The sequence below is a fragment of the Pseudopipra pipra genome, chromosome 6 (assembly GCF_036250125.1).
Source record: "Pseudopipra pipra isolate bDixPip1 chromosome 6, bDixPip1.hap1, whole genome shotgun sequence".
NCBI classification, from domain to species: domain Eukaryota; kingdom Metazoa; phylum Chordata; class Aves; order Passeriformes; family Pipridae; genus Pseudopipra; species Pseudopipra pipra.
In genome coordinates this window covers 13,166,246-13,181,791 of record NC_087554.1, presented here as the reverse complement: position 1 = coordinate 13,181,791, position 15,546 = coordinate 13,166,246, and the positions used below count along the sequence as shown (strand labels likewise).

Genomic DNA, 15,546 nt, shown 5'->3' with positions numbered 1-15,546 from the left:
AGATGTCTGCGAAATAACCCCACTGTAGGAAAATGCACATTTTTATAAGCAGCTCATTTAGATGCCATGTTTATCCATGGAAACAAACAAGGAAACTGTGAGAAGAAAAAAGAATATTCTTGAGTCAAACAATATCTGGATTACATCCTGTCATCAGAAGGTCATTTTTTTGTGTTTGTAGATTTTTGGTGAGAGCTGGAACAGATCTCTAGTCCATGAGCAGGATCATTTTCACAAAGTGATTTATAGGATTCTGAAGTCCTACTCTTACTTTCACCTCTAGAAAGAGGCTTTTGTTTTTCTTTTTCTGTCTTAAAATAAGTTCCTAAAGAAAATTGGGTTAAGTTACTTCATAAAGAAAGTAAATTCCTCGCTCTTGTCTATTAGTGCAGTAACAAAACACATAATCCTTAGCACTCAGAAAGCATCCTTCCATCTTTGGCTTTAGTTTGGATGAGGAGTTGTGCATACAACCAGGACGTTTCTATCAATCTTCTTTGAACCTCATCTGGGTTGTTGCCTTGCTCAGAGCAGCATTAAAATTAAGATGGTAGCTTGATTTTCAGTGGTCATCATGAAGGGAGTATGGAGGATCCAGAAACATTAGAAACTTAAATGATCCAAGTGGAAGAGACACCTCTGTCATCCTCATTTTTCATATTTGTCCTATTTTTGTTTAAAAACAAAATGCAGTAGTGGCATGTTCATAACTATGACCAAACTGTTTCACCATTTTTATACTTTATTATGAACAAACTACTCTAAAAGGTTGGCAAAGTCCTGGCCATTTACAGCACATCTTTTCTCTGCTTTCACATCTGCACAAAACAATGACACTCAGACCAAAACAAAGACTCTATTTTTACTACATTGCCACCCTTCAACACCAACAAGACACTTACCAGCACTACAATTTACTGTTACCTCATTTTGGACCTGCATGTGGCACCCAGGCCTGTTTCATCATTGACCTTTCTGCAACGTGCGTTGGGTCCTGCATGATATTATGAAAATAATTGTATAAACCCCAACTCAACTTTTGCTAGAGATTAACAGATCCAACAGGATACAATCTTCACTGAACACAGCTATTCTAAAAGTCTTGATGGGAATTTGCACACTTTTTTAGATTGACAGACAGTGGGTGCTTGGCGTCATTTTTGAGACATAAAGGGAAAGTAGATCTCGGGGGCTTAGAGAAAGAAAGTGGGGGTGAGGACAGATCTATGCACTCAGAAGAAGAATATTAACTCCAAATTACTTACTAAGGAATTTACAGCATCTGCTGTTTGACTGAAACAAGCTCACAGGTGTTGGCTATATTAATCCTAACTTGGGAACACATTTTCTGCTCACACAGTAATTATAAGCCAAGCTGCTTTTTTTGTTTTATATACTCCACTCTCCCCTTTAAAAACACCAGAAAACATGCACGCCTATACCTAGTTGAGTAGAGAAAAAATAAATAAAATTAAAATTGCCCTCTCTTCCAAGGTGTAGGAAACCAACCTCTAAGTGGGAATCAACAAAAATGTCCATCCCTGCTTGCAAAAACTCAGTTGCAGCTTGTAAGTACAAAGGTGGATTCACACATGTAGCACATACAGCCACACAGAAGCAGTATCACTTTCAAAGTTAAACAGGTTCAGGAGGTGTGAAGTTTTCTCTCCAAATCCTGCATTTCATAGGCAGTTAATTGCTTCTCCATTTGTAGAGGACAACAAAATAGCAACAAAAGCTTAGAGGACACTTTACAAGGAAGCATACTTAAGATTTATCCCACCTTCAGAGACATTATTAATTCCAAAACCACACTTTGTACTAAAAAAATACACACCAATTATTTTCATTTCCTCACCAAATCACCTCATGTTGACTGTCCAGCCAGTTGAGGTTTGGTTTTGTTTGTTTTTTTTCTTTAGGTAACTCATTTTGAAACAGCTCTACTTCTTTGCACAAGTTGGTACCTCTGCAGCAGGGCACTCAGGACCATCGTACTCAGTGATTGCTATGGGCGCCTACCAACAGCACTTTTCAGAGGAATACAGCTAGGAAAGGGAAATGTAAAGTTACTAAACCAGCTAATCCTTGACACATGGAACAGAGAAAGGCAGTTCTCTGGCCAAGAAAGTTCTCTTGCAACTGGACTGTAGAAAGGCTAATGTGAGTGATGAGAGTAAGGTGGTGTTTGAGCCAAGAAAGTTGAGAATATTTAAAGTAAAATTATTTGAGCATGATGATGTTTTACATCTCCTCCTCCAAGGTGTTTGTAATGTCCCAAGATAAGGCCCTAAACCCCTATCTGGATCACAAGTTGTTAAGAAGAAAACCTGTATTTTATTAATTCATATACGCAGACTATAAGTAGTAAACCCCCTATATATAGGATAAAATTCTGTGACACACTCACTGTACGTAAAATGTGCTATATCATGCTGTGGCTTCTTGTTCTAGGACAGAGACTGTCACAGAAGAAATCTCAAGTTCAGAAAAGAGCTTGAGTTCACAAATCACAATTTGTTTCAACATCAACAAGTTTTCAGTTGTCCAGTTTCACTACTCTCAGAGCATACTGATAGAGCTGTCTGCATAGCCTTATACCTACACAAGGGAACATTGCATTTTCCTAACTAGTAGCTGTGTCCACATCCATAGGGAGGGGCACAGACCAAGTTTTATCAAAAATAAAAAGCCTGAACTATCTTTTGAATTCCATGTTGCCTATTTTCCAAATTTAGCAACAAGGATTTACACCAAGTCTACCAGTTACTTGACTTCTCTCACATGATGAGATTTAACCATAAAAAAATCTTCTTTGTTTTTCTAAGTTTAAATCCAGATAGTGCATGCTGAAAGACATCTATTGCTTATGCATTTTACAGGCCAGTTACCTGTTGTTGCTTCTGTATATAAATTTGTATAGTCATACACTTATATATACACTTATATTTAAAATAAAGCTAATCCTAGATCTCTTGTAAATGAAGCTATCTGTTTTTCCTTTCTTACAGAAAGTTTTGTCTCATCATCCCAGCACCGCTTCCCACATGGGCAGTGGCTTGAACAGACAATGATTCTGTAAGTTCTGGTTCCATTCACTTGAAAAGCCACAAACTTGAGCCATTGGTGAGAAAGTCAATTATTCAAAGCTGTGCAGCTTAAGGGCCAGAGGGTACTTTTTTTAGGGTGTGGTATTGTTATGGCCAGAAGTTTTGGTGGTGCTTTTTTGTTTCGTTCTTTCTAAAGATTAGGTAGCCTCCTCCGCCTTTGTAGTTGTTTGAAGTGACCAAGAGGATTGGGTGTGAGGGAGAACCACACTCCTAAATATCAAATACACCCCTATCCAACATAAAATCTTAACCAACAAAGACAGAACCACTTCTTTGCAATTTAGGGGTGCTCATTGCTGAGCAAGACCAAGCACGGGGTTCTAGATTTAAAATTTTTAAGGCCTTTCCTGACACATGGAAAGATACTTGAATAGAAGATGTATATTTGTCATACATACACAGTTTAAAAGCTCACTCAGCCTGATGGATGGTATATTGGAGACTTAACTATATTTTAGTATCTTGAAATCATTCTCATAGATATCTATTTCAGTTACTGCAAACATTTAGTTCAGAGCATAAATTAGGGTGCTACCAAAGAGAGATTTTTGACCCTAAGCCTCCAGCCTATGCAGATCATGAAACAAGGACAAACTAAATGCCCAGAAGATACAAGTTGCCCTCCCTACTTCTGCAGCCAAGAAGGTGAAAGGATGATCTCCATGGTAAAGCTTGGGCAGCCTCCTGTAACATGCACTAAGCAGCTTGCTGTTCCTTAGTCTCTGTTGGCAAAGGCTCCCATGGAACAGCAGTGACAGGAGAAGTTTGAAGAGCTCATGAGGTAATGCCCATAGAGAGGAAAGAGTCTGTGGGATATAGCTACAATGCTGTGGAGATACCTCCAAACAATACTGAGCAAGAAGGCTCGGCTGCCCTGAGAGCTGAGCAGCCAGTGCCCTCAGGAGCATCACCAAAAGGCCTTACTTTACAAGAGAAGATGGTCTGGCTTCAGAGTTTAAGTGCAGAGCCAGGGCTTGATGTTTCACCATCATCATCTTACTCCACAAGCTGTCTTGTTTTCAGCTTAAAAAAACCACACCACAGAGTCAAATCCACAGAAACAACCATAGCCATACTTACACAATCTCCTGGTTCATGATAAAAAGCCATGGCCTTCCTTTCTTGCACTGGAGCTGCCACCTTCTCTTCCTGTCTCAAATTGCTCTCCACTGTAGTGATTAGTTAGTGAGGTGCACTGTCTTCGTGTTTGTCAAGCACCATTTAAAAACTACGCTCCACAAGCTGCTGAATGCAAAGTCCAAACACCAACTTCTCTGTGAAAGGCAGAAAAAAGTAGATGTTCCCCTTCAACAGCCACTCCTAAATACTTTCCAAGGTTGGTAACGTAAATCTAACCCACCTGTGCAAGCTGGTAGAGAAGCACAGGTTGTGCTTGTCAGCACTAAACAGCAGCAGAAGGGAAGCAATAAACAAACACAAGAGAAGCTGTGACAGAGAAAAGCTATCCTTCTCACAATCAAGGCGATGGCAAAACTCCCAACAACAGTGTTGCATCCTGCATCAGCAGCCAAGAGCTCAGTGCAATAATCTTACTATTCCTGTGCCTTCCTGTGCAGCTTTCTAAAGAAAAATTCCCAGTGCATTCCTTACGCAGCGTGTCCCTTATCTTCTTACTAGAAACACAAGGAAATTCATTGCTCCCAGACCCTGTGCTGTAACGCTGATCACATTTCAGTCCAGCTGATAAATAAAGAAAAGCCTTACATAACAGTCTTCATTCAAGACACTTAAATCTGCAGCTTCAAATCCGCTTTGTGTACTTTCAGTCACATAAAAGTAACTTTCCCCTAGAAGAAAACTGAGGATGGTAGAAAAAGCCGATGTATTCTCCTGGCCCATTTAACAAATGAAACACTTACTTTCTGTTTGGTGTAAAGTGACAGCTGGCTTATTAGAACTGACACTGATCCTCCCGAGAGGATTTCAGGGAGCGAGTCACACAGGTGAAGGTCAAAACAGCAAAGGAATTAAATGAGGGGAGGAAGGAAGCAGCTTTCTCTTAAGGACAAAAATTAGCTAACAGAAAAGCTATTCCTAATGCGGGCCTCACTGGTTGGAAATGCAGCACCTGCAAAATGTTCTGTTCTGGAGAAATGCTTCCAAGACACTTTTTTGAATTTAAGTTTTTATACCTTGTCACCAGCCCTGCATGCTGCTGTCAGGACCCCAGTGCAGGTCTCGCCTGCAATACGGGCTCTGTAAATACAGTCTGTGCCATGTCACTGCCTGACTTATGCAGTGTCAAAGGCAACACGTAAAATATTCTTATTTATGAATCATACATCAATTCTGACATATATGAAAAGGATAATTAACATGGAATGACACATTTTTTTAAAGTGAAGGAGATGAAAGACACAGCTGTACTGTCTTGGTGAGTTTTAACTCCTGCACCAGGCACACACAGCTGGCTGCAGAGCTGCATGAGTTCTCTGGCTCCCTCAGCAGACCTTCAGCAGGCCAAAGGAATTAAGAGTTTAGCCAAGAGATGATCAGTTTTCACCAAGGTTTGTTTAGCACTCCAGCTTTTGCCTCCCTGTGTTTAGCCCTGGAAATGACCTCCCTGCAGCACTGGGACCTTGGCAGCCACTGCACCACAGCAAAATCTGGGGAAGGAAGATTACATCCTCACAAGGGGAGTCACAGAGCTGGTGAGAGAGGGTGTATCTGTTGCATGGCTCTGGATAGAAATGGGGGTTTGAGCCCTGCCCAAAGTCAGAATTCCTGTCTCAGGCAAGGTGTACCACCTTCTCGTGGCAAATCCTTAACGGGAGTTAGAGCCCATAATGCTCAGATGATCTGACTTTTATTCCTTTTCGTGTTTACTCTCCTGAAATTACAACAGTGAAAATAAAGCAGCACATTTTTACTAACCCTGACTCCACTGCACTGAGAAGGGCGGTATATCTGTGTCCCAGTAGACAAATCAAGGATGTGAGTACTGGTGCACATGAAAATGCTTCAACTAGGCCGATAGTAAATGATTTTGGTGTGAGCCATTCCTTGGGAGACCCCACAACCAGTGAGTTTGTTCTCCTTTCACACTTTGAGAGAACAGAAGAGCAGCTGAAAGTGCTGAGTTCAACCTCAGTCAGCACAGCTCCCTCTGGAAAACTATTACTCTGAATATTTCAGCTCACTTCCTGCAGTAGTTTTAAGTCCTTCCTAACCAAGAACTCAAAAAGAATCAGGGTGAGCTGTTTCTGGCTGAAAGCGGCCCATCACCATCTGGGCGTTTTGAGCTTTCCTAACAATTCTAGAACTCAGTGAGCTGCATTTTGATTTGCAGGGAGAGGTCACTGTATTAAATCTGGCAGGTGCCAGCACCTCTGGTTGTAATTTCAGTCCTCTCCAGTCGCACTTGTATGACTCAAGGTCCCAGATTTAATTATTCTTTCATGTAGATATGACTTACTTAAAACTACGAGTTTTAAGTACTACTCTGGCCTATCCTGGTCAGAGTCAAATTAATAAGGCTCTACTGACTACATTAGGGCTCTACCAGGGTGACACAGTGACAGAGTCTGGGTTGTGAGCATATAAGACCAGCATAATTTCTCTAGAAGTAGCTTTTCACTGATCTCTGTTAGGTCTGACCAAAAAGTTTTCTCCGTAACTCTAAATTATTACAATTTTGATGAGTTGGCATTCTGACATCAGAAATTATCATGTGCAGCTCCATGTGAGAGAGCTCAGGACCACCAAAACCTGACTGTTGTGACTTGATCTAACTGAAGATGAAGGTACAAAAATAAGCATGTTTGGGAAGAAATTTTTGACTCCTGAAATGCATCAGGTAATTAATTTGGTTTGTTGAATGCTGTGGTCACTTTTCAGATCTAGGCATGGCATACAGAGCAGTACATAACCCTTTTCCTCCCAAACACAAAGAGTAAGAAGAGAAATGTGTTGTTGAATGGTTCCTCTACAATCAGGAGGGAAATTACAACTATTTAGGCCACCAGACATGGCACAAGTGGCCCTGTGTCTCCACAGGAGCTCCCAAGGAAATGTTTCCCAACCATTTCTGGCTGTGCCACAGGTTTTTCCTGTATGACAGGAGACCTGGACAGGTTTAAATTCACAAAATGTTATAAATTTGCTAGGTGACTAAGAGTGACACAGAGCAGGTGTATTATCCCAATATGTCACAACCTTCCCAGAAAAATATGAGTCAGAAATCCAATTTCCAATTTTCAGTGCTCCTTCAAATCACTCCAAGCAGATTTGAGTTGGTTACCAGGTTATTAGTTTTTGTTTGGCAACACCTCTTCCTTATGCTAACAAGATCCATACAGGAGTGCCTGGATGTCAAAGGTACACTCAGAAATATGCACAGAAGAAAGGTAGGATCTGAGAAGTTTGGCTTAGCCATAAAGGTTTGCAGAGTCTCAGATCTTCTCTTCTGATCCACTCCAATTTCAACCAACAGTTTTAATTCTGATGTTCTGGATAATATGCTGAGCCTGAGCACACATCCATGGAAGACCCCAAGGAATAGGTATAGGTAATCAAATACATTCCTTGGCTCTGCACAATTTCTATGAAATACCAAAAAAAGCCACTTGCATACTAGTCACACTTAATATAGAGCACTCACTCAAATAACATGCTTAGGTAGAAATGAACTAATAACTAGGTCTAATCTCTTTTAAAGGTCACAAGCCTGCTAAAATATTTTCAATGCATTTTCAAGTATGAGCCTACCCCAAAGTTGTGGATCTCTTTCCTTCTGCTGGGTTCACAGCACGAGGTGCTTTCCCTCCCTGCAGAGCTTCACCTGCTGAAGTTCAGGCCTTCCTAGGGCTTTTCCTTTGCAATCTGATGTCTGCAGAATGACTGTCTTTCCACCAGACCATCTGTCCCCTGCTACCTCCCACTCCATCGACCTCTGCAGACAGAGGGATAGAGTCCAGAAAACACAGGAGCGATAGCAGGGAAAGAACTGAGCTACTTGACTTGTAACTAAGCACAATCCGTTTAGAAGTCCAATTAGAAAAGTTATGGTTAATCCCTGCTTGGGAGGGAGATACAGAGACAGGCAAGCAGGCAGGAAGAAGCAAGGAAGAAATCTTGTTTAAGAGATAAGAACAACAGTATCTAATCCCAGCTGAAGTTCTTTTCTTTATGCTTAACAGAAATTCACTCCATTGGGTCCTCTGTGCCATTAATTTACTCTCCCAAACTAATCTAGCTTTCATCTGGTGACCTGCATTATTCAAAGTGTCTCTTCCAGCAATCAGGGAGAGGGTACAGGTACATGTCCTCTGAATTTCCTTTCAGACAGCACTTCTACCTCTGACGCTCTCAGAGACACCCATGAAGGGCTGAGACACCCCCTACACCCCAAAACATTTCCATATGGACCAGTGCCATGCATTTTATGGCCCATTAACACCAGGTAGCTACCTGGGGAGATGACTGAAGAATGAAGAATGGAGTTAATTGGGCCAGGTACACAGGAGGCAAAAGAAAGTTGGCACGCGGTCTCTCATGCCACTCTAGCTGATTATACTGGTAGTAAACCTTGCACTCTGAGACCACATTTGCTTTCCAGGCCCAAGAAAAATATGTGCTTCCTCCTGTGTTCATTAAGTAGGTATGAAGACTGGTATGCAACTCCTGCAGGAGGAAAAAAGAGCTTTACATGCCTGTGCCATCCTGTATGTGCCTTTCCAGCAACTTTCTTCAAGCCCATTTTATTTTCTCTTTGATCACCAGAAATTTCTGCCAGAAATGACACATTAAGCATTTGGCATTCAGAAAAAAATAAATAAAAAAGGTCAGTGGGTAAAAAGCACATCGACACACAGAATGATAGTCATAAAGAAACCAGGAGCAATGTCAGTGCCCTTTGGAAAAAAAATTACATAGGCCAAAGGATGACTGCCAAAAAATACTAATATCTTTTATTAGACAGAGCATGTCTTAACCCCATTTTCCTTAATGTTTTAATACATATTTTACCTCATATGACACTGATGAAAATTTAAAGCCAGCTCAAAGAGTACAAGGGTGTATAAAAGAAGCAAAGAAACATTTGGATTTCATCTTTACCAAAGAGGAGGAAACAAATCTTTGTTTGTTAAGGATTGTAAACTGCTAACAATGTGTTATCTATTTTTCAGTCTTCCAAGTATCCTCTCTACATACAGCCATGTAGACCTACCAAATCCATAAAATATTTTGTTTGTCTTTTTCTACAGATGCAGCACAGTTTCAACCTCCAACACAGTGTGCATGGTTCTTTGTGAGATTTTCAGCAAACAAAATCAAACTGTCCAAGGACTGAAGTCCTGCAACATGAAACTGCAAAAGATTTTTGAAGTAAATACTATATTCATGTGTCAATGAATTCCAGCAAAATTAACCATGCATATTTACCTGTATGCAAAGATCCTTGAACTATCAAACCTCAGATATGTGGGGTTTTACACAATATTTTGAAAATTAAAACAGATTTGATGTTATTCTAGTATCTGTCAGCTTTGACTTTAAACTACATGGTTCATTTAGTTAAAGAAAGCATGAATAGAAAAAGCAGAGAATAAAAAGTTTTTATGAAAATGGCCTTATTTTAGAAGGAACCTGGTACAACTGACTTTACACTGCCAACACGCTTCCACACCCCATCTGGATATAAACCACTTTAAACAAAAAACACAGATATACCATTACAGATCTTTTTGGTCTGTCTGTAGAAACTGCCACATGTGCAACTGAGAAAAAGTGTCTAACCCAGTAATAGCTTTCCCTTTCCAAGAGGAAATATTTGCCTCAGCGTACGCAAGTTTTAGAAATACAGAAATGAGTTCCTAAAGGCTGAGGTATGTTCACTTACCATAGACATCAGATAAGACCATTCACGTAAAGTGAAGATATGGTTCAAAATAAGCAACAACACAAGAATGTGTGCTAAGACACAGAAACACAAGCCTTGAGCAGCAGAAGAAAGCATTCTGAAAAACCATGTTGTCACATACATATTCACCTCCTTTTTCACATTCAAAGCATATGAAAGTTCCAGTCCAAAATACATTGACAGAAAAAGTTGCTCAACTGCTTAAACTTCTCATTGAACACACTCACTACCCTTACAAAGTACCAGTATAGATTTAATTTCACAGACAGCTCAGAAGACTATGGACAAATATTATCACCCAATAGTAATTACCACTTGCCCTCATTTTCTTTCTGCATATACCAACAAATATCCTTTTTCTGCTTTTCCAGCTGAAGCAGCCAATTACCTGCTGTGCATTGTAAGCTCCCGTCCACATTCCCCAGGAAACGGATAAAGTGCCGTGCAGCACAGTGAGGAGAGATCACTCAGATGCAAAATAATTCTGAACTTACTCAGAGTCTCTCCACTGCATTTGCAGGCTGAGCTATGTGTTAACTGTATTTATTCACTACTGAAAGACTACACTTTACAGTTATAACCCTGGCAAATACAGAGCATTTAAATAATTCTGGTTTTGCTTATCTGCACAAAGGGGTTTTAGTCTTCTAGCACAGCTGTACACAAAAGAATAGAGTGCCATTTCAAACCAAAACTCTTGAAGTTACTACTTACCAGCTTGTGATTATATATTCAATAAGCCCGATGAGCTGAAAAGATTTTGTTGCAGGAGACAAAAGTTACAAAAAAGCAGGCAAAGTTAACAAAAATGAAAGGAAACTAGCATAAATCCTCTCCTCATTCATCTAGTCAAATGTTCCTGAAGACTAAAAAGAACCTTAAAGAAAGTGCTCTCAGCAAAGACTACATCCTCTTGTCAGTCAAACCCTGCATAGTTTCAGCTAGGCATCCGTCCAAAAAGACATGGAATTATTCTATTTTTGTCTCCCAATGCAAGTGGAAACATTTTTACAGATTTGTGGTGAGGATTTCAATTTTTGTAGTGGTCAGCTAGTAGAGGAATGTAATTACAGACCCTGATAAATGTAAGACAGTCCAGAAAGGAGGAACTGGATGAATCTGGAGATAAATAACAATTCCATTACAATACAGTCTGATCTAAAAGCACAGTGAAAACTTTTAACGAGGTTAAAAATCCAGATGTGCTTTACTGGAAGAAAATTGTAAAAACTTTTTTTTTGAAAACAGCATTGTTGTCAGGAGTAGTGGGATAACACCAAACTTTCAACATATGTAGGCTGATCTTTTTTAATGAAATAATTTCAGTAAAAAAATTTAATGATATTATTCAGAGTACTAAAAATTTGGTTTACCACCCATGTTATGTCTGGTATGTTAGTGTTTTTACTCGACACAGCTGTTACCTTAGAAATACTTCACATGTTGCCTATTGCTGTCTTACAAAATAAACTTTTTAAACTTCTGGCTTTGTGAAGTAGGAAAATACTTTGGAAATTATATGTTTCACTTCTGTTGGATTTAATTTTTATTTTTATTATATCAATGAGAAAGTATGATCATTTCCTGTGTACGTTCAGTCTGGAAGGTGACACTGGAACTCAGTGAACATCATTACTGATTCGTTGAGCTATTCAGACCCGAGACTTTCCTCACAAGGGAAGCTTTTAGTTCAATTCCACAAAACACTGTCATCATCGAGGAGGCTGAACTTTTGTCTCCGCTGCCTTCTCCTCTCTGCTCCAAATTCCTCACCCATTGCCCCTTTCACACTTACTGTTTTGCTCCCATCAATCCTCCTCTGATGTCCTCCATCGCTGCCCTTTTCCATTATGCACTGATACCCCTTTTTAGTCTTGTTTACAGCTCTGAGTCCCAGTCTGTGGGTCCTGCTCACTGAGTGAATGCCCTGCCCTGCCTGTCTTAGGGCTTCTACAGCCACTGCTGCCTGCTGGGTTACCTTCCATGCTACTTCTAAGTGTAGAAAGCTCCCTCCTGACTTAGTCCAAGAAGTAAGCTGGTCCTGGCTGTCACCATCCCTCAGGTCAAAGCCTTCATCCACATGCACTAGAAGACATGAGAGAACCACAGCAGTAAGTTAGAGGATTGTGAGGAACAGACAGTACATATTTGAACAGAGAAGAAAAGAAGCACTTGCTGTCCCTCTGTTCTCCATACTTACATGTTGCTTTTTTGCTCGGATGTTTCAAGTTCCCTTACAGTGTGGATGTCCTTGGACATCTCTTACTACATTTTGAATTAGTCTCTGGAATAACGGGATCCAGTCTTTTTACACTGCTGGACATTATCGCAAAGCAAGCAAGAAATAAGCTCTTCCATTAACATCTTGCTACTTATTTTCTTCTTCCTCAGATCACAGCTCTTGTGAGATACAGCTTTCTACTGAATAAATAGACTTGTTTTAATTTTAGGGATGAAAAAAGGAGATTAAAAAAACCTCTGTGTAGACAGTTGCACGTTGTAGATGGGTACCCACACATTACCAGAAAAGACAACAGGCTATTAAAGCTTCAGCAGAACTAGGAACTTGCTTTCCTTTTGAAACATCTCAGGCACATTACTGTGCAGGTTTCTCTAACCAGGAACATGACATGATACCATTCCATTCTTTAATTCTCATATTTGCTAAGAGTGGGACAAGAAAATGTGAAGGAGAGAAGCACAAGTTGGAGCTCAGGGATGGAGCAGAAGGGCAAAAGGAGCCCTAACTGCTAAGGTGCAGTTCTGCTTGGATTACATTTGGGAAGACAGGATTAGGATAAGGCAGGATTATCTTTATTAAACTTGCCAGCCCTTTTCTTGCTGACATAGGAGTTGAATTTCTCTGTTTAATCCTTAGATACAAGGATACCTGCAAATCTTTCACTGGTGACAGATAGAGAAGACTTTACCTCAGGGAGGGGTGCCCAGGAAACCATAAACTTTCTTCAGGTTCATTTTTCCCTCAGACTTTCTGAATAAGCACAGCTTCATCCACTTCTGGGTCCTACAAGCCTGCCCATATCAGCTCTGGTGATGAACTAGATGATGAACTATTCCCAGTTCTCTTTTACCAAGGAGCCATTTGAATCCAAGCCTTAGCTCAGACTCCTGATACCCTCTCCCATAGTAACACTGTGGCTGTTTTTACAGCTTGCTCCTTTCCGGGCAGCCTTTCTCACCAGACCCCTGTGAGCATGCTGGGCAGAACGACCCAGTTCTGGCACCCAAGGCAACTTCACCTGCATCTTCTGAGCCTGGTGCGATGGGGGAGAGGATGGTGCCTTCCAGTCTGCACCAGCACAGAAGTTTTGATTTTTCTTGTGCCTGCCCAAATCTGATGCCAGTTCATCTAAAGGACAAACAGTGCTTTCAAGATGAGCAAAATACTGTAATTTAGGGAGTTTGTAATTTACCAAAATACTCATGTATTTTGTGCTCAGCACAGCTCCCATGCAATAAAAGACTTGTGGTAACATAACCTAGACACCAAGGCTCTCAAACCCTATCTTTCCCACAGCAGTGAACAGCCTGCCAGCATATCTGCACCTTCTCTCTGCAGTGGACAACCCAAAGAAACAGCTGGCACTGATGCAGATCATTGTTAAACTCCACTACCACCAGCACCTAATGCTGAACACAATTCCCAATCATTCTGATATCCAAAATGCAGGAAAATCCTCAAGATTTTGCACTATTAATGTCTAATTAACATCACATTTCTTGCTGACTGGCTATCAGCCACTATTACACCAGTATGACATTGACTTTTAAAATGGAGATGTTTTATGGCACTGATTGCTTAACTGTCTTGTTCCAAAATTGCCTGGTCTCTAAAATCCATCCATTTTAAAGAGTTTCTGAGAGGAAAAAACCTCTGGATTAAGATTACTGTTTCATTATTGGTCAGAGTGTTAATTTCCTTCCTGTGATACCAGGCTGCTTATCATTTTTGACAACACATTTAATTACTGTTACAACCCCCACAACTTTTTCATAGGTGCTGTCAAGATTATTTTAATTAAAATAATATCCATACAGAGGTTAATGAAAACTGGGAAAAAAATTCCAGCAGGAATTTGTCATTTGCCACTCTTCATTAGTGGGTTCAAAAGAAACCAAATTCCCACTGTCCCCACAACTCATGGAGACTTAGTGGGACCAGGAAAACACTCCTGGATGGTTTCCACAGAGCTACTGCTCCAGCTCACCCATTTTGCCATGCAGAACCAGCACCCTTTCCACAGTGTAATTATCAGAAAAAGTCTTTGTTATTCTCCTCAGAAATATTAATGACCATGGGACATGTATAATCTCCTTCATTATGTCAAATGCTACTTTGATAGCACCAGAGATATAACATGGGATCACCTACACTTCATCAAAGATAAGACAATTTAGGATGAAAAAATGCATTTCTTCTTATACATTTTAAAACCAACTGAACAATATATGGGAATCCAATGCTTCCAACAGTAAATGCACTCGGACACACTCACTACAATTTTTTTTTCTTTTTTAAAGTAGACGAGTCTCCACTTTAAATAGACCCTGCATATAATCAGACAAATCAATATCTATTGAACAATATTTTTCTTTTTTTAGTTAGAAACCCTCACTTAGTGCTAAACCATATCTCTGCAAACTGCTAATCTAGCAAATAACAGGTTTTCAGTCAAGCCAGCTCACTTTGTTTCTGTGTATGGTTACAGTTCACAAACTTTGCAGACTTTCAGCGAAGTTTCTTGAAGTAACACTCATAAGTGTAGAGCTCACTCATTACTAATTCTTCCTCCATTTGAAACACAATTTGGATGCTGCTTGTGTGTCTTTGTGTGTAGGTGACAGCAGACCCATCAGTCCGACCTTTAGAGTCAGTTGGCTATGACTTCTGATTCCTATTCCTCAACCACTTGTTTGTTCTGTGGTCTCACTTTCTGTTCCATGATCAAACCACCACTACAAGTTGCTTTTTATTTGGAAAAATTGTCACCCCCCCAGCTGACCCACCTCCGTGCTGTGAACACACACCCATCAAAGAGAAACTGCAAAGCCTGCATCTCTACAGGCAGCAGAACCAGCAAAGGTTGTTTTCCTACAGATTTCCATGCTGTTTATTAAACTTTCTGCTCTCAGTTCTTTGCCATGTGCTGTATTACATCCATTATGGCTCCTCTGCTTCCAACAGACCCCCTGAGCTCATCTCCACATGACAAGCAGTTCCTGAAAGAAGAAAGCAGCTAATTCCTTGCTTTTCCCTTAGTAGGGAGCCACTGGGATGCTGATTTTGATAAAACTTGGGGAAATTTTGTTCCTATGAGATGCTGGGGTTTTACAGACTTTCCTAGTTACACAGCTGTCAGACATTTCCCACTCCCACCTGTGAAGTGACTGTCCCAGAGTGAGGATGCTGAGAACTCCTGCTCTGTTCTGGAAAGCAGAGCTCTGAGTGCTGCAGCATAACACTGAACAGCTGGTTGAAACTTCTTGTGGGCTTACTATTGTGTTACATACTGCTTATGTAAAAAACATTCA

The 15,546-nt window shown here is 40.4% G+C and overlaps 1 protein-coding gene across 2 annotated transcripts in view; it reads right to left on the bottom strand.

The window, feature by feature from the left end:
* INSC (INSC spindle orientation adaptor protein) overlaps window positions 1–10,905 on the bottom strand; it is a 137,656-nt gene extending 126,751 nt beyond the window's left edge. The window contains exon 1 of one of the 2 annotated variants that reach the window (XM_064657424.1): window positions 10,708–10,905. The gene's annotated coding sequence lies outside the window, so the exon portion shown is untranslated. Of the gene's footprint in view, window positions 1–10,381; window positions 10,488–10,707 lie in introns of those variants that run through there. The other variant, XM_064657425.1, reaches the window with a different exon arrangement.
* Window positions 10,906–15,546: the final 4,641 nt, after the last annotated feature.